The sequence below is a fragment of the Nelusetta ayraudi genome, unplaced genomic scaffold, assembly GCF_046127955.1.
Source record: "Nelusetta ayraudi isolate G7.1 ecotype Tasmania unplaced genomic scaffold, CSIRO-AGI_Nayr_v1 ptg000039l, whole genome shotgun sequence".
In the NCBI taxonomy this organism is placed as follows: domain Eukaryota; kingdom Metazoa; phylum Chordata; class Actinopteri; order Tetraodontiformes; family Monacanthidae; genus Nelusetta; species Nelusetta ayraudi.
In genome coordinates this window covers 1,653,548-1,659,554 of record NW_027466089.1, presented here as the reverse complement: position 1 = coordinate 1,659,554, position 6,007 = coordinate 1,653,548, and the positions used below count along the sequence as shown (strand labels likewise).

The 6,007-nt window shown below is 42.3% G+C and overlaps 1 long non-coding RNA gene across 1 annotated transcript; it reads right to left on the bottom strand.

The window, feature by feature from the left end:
* Positions 1-252: 252 nt before the first annotated feature.
* Positions 253-5,341, bottom strand: LOC142892782 (uncharacterized). Its single transcript, XR_012927490.1, has 2 exons — positions 5,247-5,341; positions 253-354 (listed from the first exon to the last, which is right to left on the bottom strand). It is a non-coding gene; the product is annotated as an uncharacterized LOC142892782 (long non-coding RNA).
* Between the last annotated feature and the right edge of the window lie 666 nt (positions 5,342-6,007).

The following is a 6,007-nucleotide window of genomic DNA, read 5'->3' as shown; positions in this document are numbered from 1 at the left end:
CATGTTCGTGTGACAGAAAATGACAGAATTCAATTTTTGTCAAAGGCTTTGAGCGAATAGACAGCAATAAAAAAAAAAAAAGAAAGACAAGAAGTGAGTGTGTGGGCTTGAAGCAGATCCAGCCTTGCTTTGTCTGAGACAGTGGGTTTATTTCCAGCCCACTTCCAAACCTTGTAGTATGCCAAAAACCTTTCAGATTCACTTGTTGTCTACATTGCTGCTGACTCACGAGACATTGTGATTAGTTCAATGTAATTAGGGACTGAGCCCGCGGAAGACCAGTTCGAAACGAACTGGTCTTTCGCAAGGGCGAAAGACCCTATTGTATTTGCTTTGTTTCTTTTTATCATTATTCTTAGCCGGCTTTCCGCACCATTTTGACCCCCTTCCCATATGTTAAAAGTCTTGGAAACTTGTGTGCAGGTCAGACCTGCAAAAAAATGTATTAATTTGAAGGAAATTTTCAAATCGGCTCAATAGCGCCACCTACATAAGCCAAAACACAAAGACTACTATAAAATATTCAACGCAAGTCATAGAGACATGGGACCAAGACCCACGTGTTAAGTCATCCATACCTACTTTTTATTAATATACTCCCATTAGCCAAACCAAACCGGAAGTGAGCAAATTTGACTTGTTTGAAACTAGGTCACAAGGGAGTGCACCATAAACTGTAAGTGCTACGGCCTTGAAATTGGAGTATGACAGAGATGCGACCGTCCCGACAAAAAAACGTATGCGAACCGTATGGGCTCGATCAGTTCAATTTCTCATCGTTTTCATTTTACGGCCTGCCAAAGTTGATGAATTTTTCACCTTTTTTTTTTAACCTCATTTTGATGCCCTTCCCAGACACCAAGGCTCACCAATTTTTTTAAGCAGGTCAGAACTTGCCCAAAATTTGAGTTCGTACAAATTTCTTTTGAAGATTCACAATAGCGCCCCCTAGAGCCATTGAAGAGCGTTCACCCCATTTTGACCCCTTTAAAATTCTTTGCTTTCAACAAAACTTGGGTCACATGTCGAGGCAGATGAAATCTTTCTGTGATGAAAAGCACAAGAGGGCAGGTGCTCCAGAGCGCCACCTGCAGGCCGAGACAGGTCGAGATGTGGAAGAAAGCACTTCAAAACACTTTCTAACTTTCTAACTTTCCCTAGGAACGTAGTAGCGACCCGGGACCAAAACCCACGCGTTCCCATCTTCTAGACAAACATTTCGTACACTCTAACAAATGTAAAATTCCAAACAGGAAGTGAGATATTTCCATTTGTTTGCACCTCCTCCAAATGGGACTCTCCGTTCATTCACCGGTCACGCCTACACCGTTATTGTGAGCGAGTAAAACTTGATACTGTTAGATTCCTGGAGAATTTTGCTAAACAATGATTCCAATTTATTTCCTGTAGATACAGAAATGGCAGAGGTGGAAGCATTTATTTGCCAGATTTCAAATACCTACATTTGAGGAAAAAAACCTAAATGGCCGTAGCGCCCCCAAGGAACGTCGAAAATTCGTGCAACAAAAACCCATGCGTTCCTCTCTTCAAGAAGAACATTTCGTACGCTCTAAAAAATTTGAACAAACAGAAAAAGAGATATTTCAACTTGTTTAAATTAAAGTGTAAACATGTACTGTCTGTTTCTTCACTGACCACGCCTACACCGTTATTCACACAGTAGATTAAGTGACGCAGTTAGATTCCTGAAGCCCTGAGCTAAAAAATTATACCAATATCTTTCATTTATACGCAGAAATGGCCCCGTGCTTAGCATTTCCGCCCACCTATTTGTAAAAGCCGATTTCGCAGCTGTACTTTTACTTCGTTGTCAGTGGCGATTGAAACTCGTGACGCTTCATTCGCTGCCACGTCTACGCCATTATTCACACAGTGTATTAAGTAACATAGTTAGATTTCTGAAGCCCGTAGCTCAAAGATGATACCAATATCTTTCACGTAGACTCAGAAATGGCCGAGTAAATAGCCTTTTTTCCAGTCTTAACTGGACTGTCAGGTCAAGAAAACGTCACAATTGACGCATTATGCGAACGCATATCTATTTCCAAAATCAAATGTACAGATAGCCAATGTGTTGGAGGCGGGTGGATTTAATAAGTTTATTAGACATACAGTTCTTTAATTTTTTTCTCATTAAAATGTGACAATTCTTGTTTCTTTAGGATCTTCAGAAGAGGCGTTTAGCGATCCGCCCCAATGTTCCTCCAGCACCTACCAGCGTTTGTAACAACTCTCTATGATATGGATCTCTTGGGTCTGAAATAAAGAAATATATATAGCATTGTAGGCCGCGTCCCTCATAGGATGAAATGTTTAGGGGTTCAAAATAGCGCAAAAAAGAACAGAATAATAATGAGGAGAAACGGAGGATGCGTCCTTGGCAGGATGCGCCCTTCGTAGGATGGGTCCTTCGGAGGATGCGTCCTTCGTACGATGGGTCCTTCATAGGACGCATCCTCCAAAGGACGCGTCCTTCGAAGGATGCGTCCTTCGGAGGATGCGTCATTCGTAGGATGCATCCTTTGGAATCCGCAACCTTCATCGGATGAAATGTTTAGGGGTTCAAAATAGCGCAAAAAAAGAACAGAATAATAATGAGGCAAAACCGAGGATGCGTCCTTTGGAGGATGCGTCCTTCGTAGGCCACGTCCTTCGCCAGTCAGTAGAAACAAAAGAACAGAAAAAAGAACAGAATAATAATGAGGAGAAATGGAGGATGGGTCCTTCATAGGATGCATCCTTTGTAGGCTGTGTACTTCATAGGATGCATTCTTTGTAGGCCGCGTCCTTCATAGGATGCATCCTTTGTAGGCGGCGTCCTTCATAGGATGAAATGTTTACGGGTTCAAAATAGTGCAAAAAAAAAAGAACAGAATAATAATGAGGCGAAACGGAGGATGCGTCCTTCGCAGGATGCATCCTTCGGAGGATGCGTCCTTCGCAGGCCACATCCTTCACCAGTCGGTAGATACAGCTGAAAAATGTTTAGGGGTTCAAAATAGTGCAAGAAAAGAACAGAATAATAATGAAGAGAAATGGAGGATGGGTCCTTCATAGGATGCATCCTTTGGAAGAGGCGTCCTTTGCCGGTCGCTAGAAACAGCTGAAAAATGTTTAGGGGTTTAAAATAGCACAAAAAAAAAACAACTCAATAATAATGAGGCGAAACGGAGGATACGTCCTTCGGAGGCTGCGTCCTTCATAGGATGCATCCTTTGTAGGCTGCGTCCTTCATAGGATGCATCCTTTGTAGGCCGCGTCCTTCATAGAATGCATCCCTTGTAGGCCGCGTCCTTCATAGGATGAAATGTTTAGGGGTTAAGCGCAAAAAAAAAAGAACAGAATGATAATGAGCCGCATCCTTTGCAGGATGCATCCTTCGGAGGATGCGTCCTTTGCAGGCCACGTCCTTCACCAGGCGGTAGATACAGCTGAAAAACTGTTTAGGGGTTCAAAATACCGCAAGAAAAGAACAGAATAATAATGAGGAGAAACGGAGGATGCGTCCTTCATAGGATGCATCCTTCAGAACATGCGTCCTTTGCCAGTCGCTAGAAACAGCTGAAAAATGTTTAGGGGTTCAAAATAGCGCTGAAAAAGGGCATAATAGTAATAATAATGATAACAAGGAGGCCAGGTCCGTCGTAGGCCGCAACCTTCATAGAATGCGTCCTTCGGCAGATGTGTCCTTTGCCAGATGTGTCCTTTGCCAGTCAGTAGAAACAACTGAAAAATATTTAGGGGTTCAAAATAGCGCCAAAAAAGGGCATAATAATAATAATAATAATAATTAAAGCTGCAAGCAGCGTTTGCGGGACTGAGCCGCCGTGGCCGACGCGACCCCTGATGACCCCGACCTCTGCCAATGCCTGCAATTGACCCCCGTCCTCTACCGACGCCCGGCATCTTTAAAGACTCCACCAGAGAAATGAGCAGGAGAGAACCATCTGCAGGCAGATCAAGGTGAAGGAATGTCCCAAGATTGTGAAGTAGCCATATAATATATTGTTTTTTTGATCCAACTATTATTTGTCCGAAGACGAGATGATGTTACAGCACTAGAGAAGCAAAGTCAGTTGTCAATGTAAATCCATTATTCGGGACTGAGCCTCAGCGAAGGCCTGCTCTCATCAGAGCAGGTCTTCGCAAGGCGAAGACTCGATTGTTATTCGTATGTTTATTCTTATTCTTCCGCCGCCCTTTTCCGTTCAAATTTGACCGCATTACCATACAAAATATGTTTTGTGTAACAGCCCTCCAAAGTCGATGCACTTTGAAAATTGACCAAAAATCCCTCAAAATCCCGCCACAAAAATTAAAAAGCCTCTAGCGCCCTCTAGGAAGGTTGAAACGACATCGGACAAAAACCCACGCATTCCTTGGATAGAGACCTACATTATGACCCCCTGACCTTTGACCCCTGAAAAACCGGAAGTTAGCTATTTTCACTTGTTTGAAATCATCCAGCATCACAGAACTCAAAAACCATGAATGGTGGAAGTTTCAAAACTTTTGTTTTACACAGACTAGACTGCCAGAAGATCAACATCAAAGGATTGGTCCATAAGTGTTGCACCGTTTTCATTTTATAGCTCTTTAAAATCGATGTATTTCAAAAGTGACAAAAATTAAAAAATAAAAATAAAAAAAAAACACCAGAAAACTGCACATAGCACCCTCTCGGAACATCGAAAATTCATGCTATAAAAACCCACACGTTTGTCTCGTCTAATTTTTTGATACGACAAACAGGAAGTGACATATTTCAAGTTGTTTAAAATTGACAAAATTCGACAGATGTCGGCGGGCATGGGGGGCCTCGGCAGAGGTCGGGGGTCATCAGCATGGGACGGCAGTGGTCGGCGGCTCTGTCCCGCAAACACTGCTTGCAGCTTTAATTAAGTTTTAAGACACATGAGTTGTCAGATGACAGGATAGTGAGTTGTGTATGTAAGAAAAATGCATGTTCGTGTGACAGAAAGTGACAGAATTCAATTTTTGTCAAAGGCTTTGAGCGAATAGACAGCAATAAAAAAAAAAACAGAAAGACAAGAAGTGAGTGTGTGGGCTTGAAGCAGATCCAGCCTTGCTTTGTCTGAGACAGTGGGTTTATTTCCAGCCCACTTCCAAACCTTGTAGTATGCCAAAAACCTTTCAGATTCACTTGTTGTCTACATTGCTGCTGACTCACGAGACATTGTGATTAGTTCAATGTAATTAGGGACTGAGCCCGCGGAAGACCAGTTCGAAACGAACTGGTCTTTCGCAAGGGCGAAAGACCCTATTGTATTTGCTTTGTTTCTTTTTATCATTATTCTTAGTCGGCTTTCCGCACCATTTTGACCCCCTTCCCATATGTTAAAAGTCTTGGAAACTTGTGTGCAGGTCAGACCTGCAAAAAAATGTATTCATTTGAAGGAAATTTTCAAATCGGCTCAATAGCGCCACCTACATAAGCCAAAACACAAAGACTGCTATAAAATATTCAACGCAAGTCATAGAGACATGGGACCAAGACCCACGTGTTAAGTCATCCATACCTACTTTTTATTAATATACTCCCATTAGCCAAACCAAACCGGAAGTGAGCAAATTTGACTTGTTTGAAACTAGGTCACAAGGGAGTGCACCATAAACTGTAAGTGCTACGGCCTTGAAATTGGAGTATGACAGAGATGCGACCGTCCCGACAAAAAAACGTATGCGAACCGTATGGGCTCGATCAGTTCAATTTCTCATCGTTTTCATTTTACGGCCTGCCAAAGTTGACAAATTTTTCACCTTTTTTTTTTAACCTCATTTTGATGCCCTTCCCAGACACCAAGGCTCACCAATTTTTTTAAGCAGGTCAGAATTTGCCCAAAATTTGAGTTCGTACAAATTTCTTTTGAAGATTCACAATAGCGCCCCCTAGAGCCATTGAAGAGCGTTCACCCCATTTTGACCCCTTTAAAATTCTTTGCGATTCTATTATTGTGTATGATTT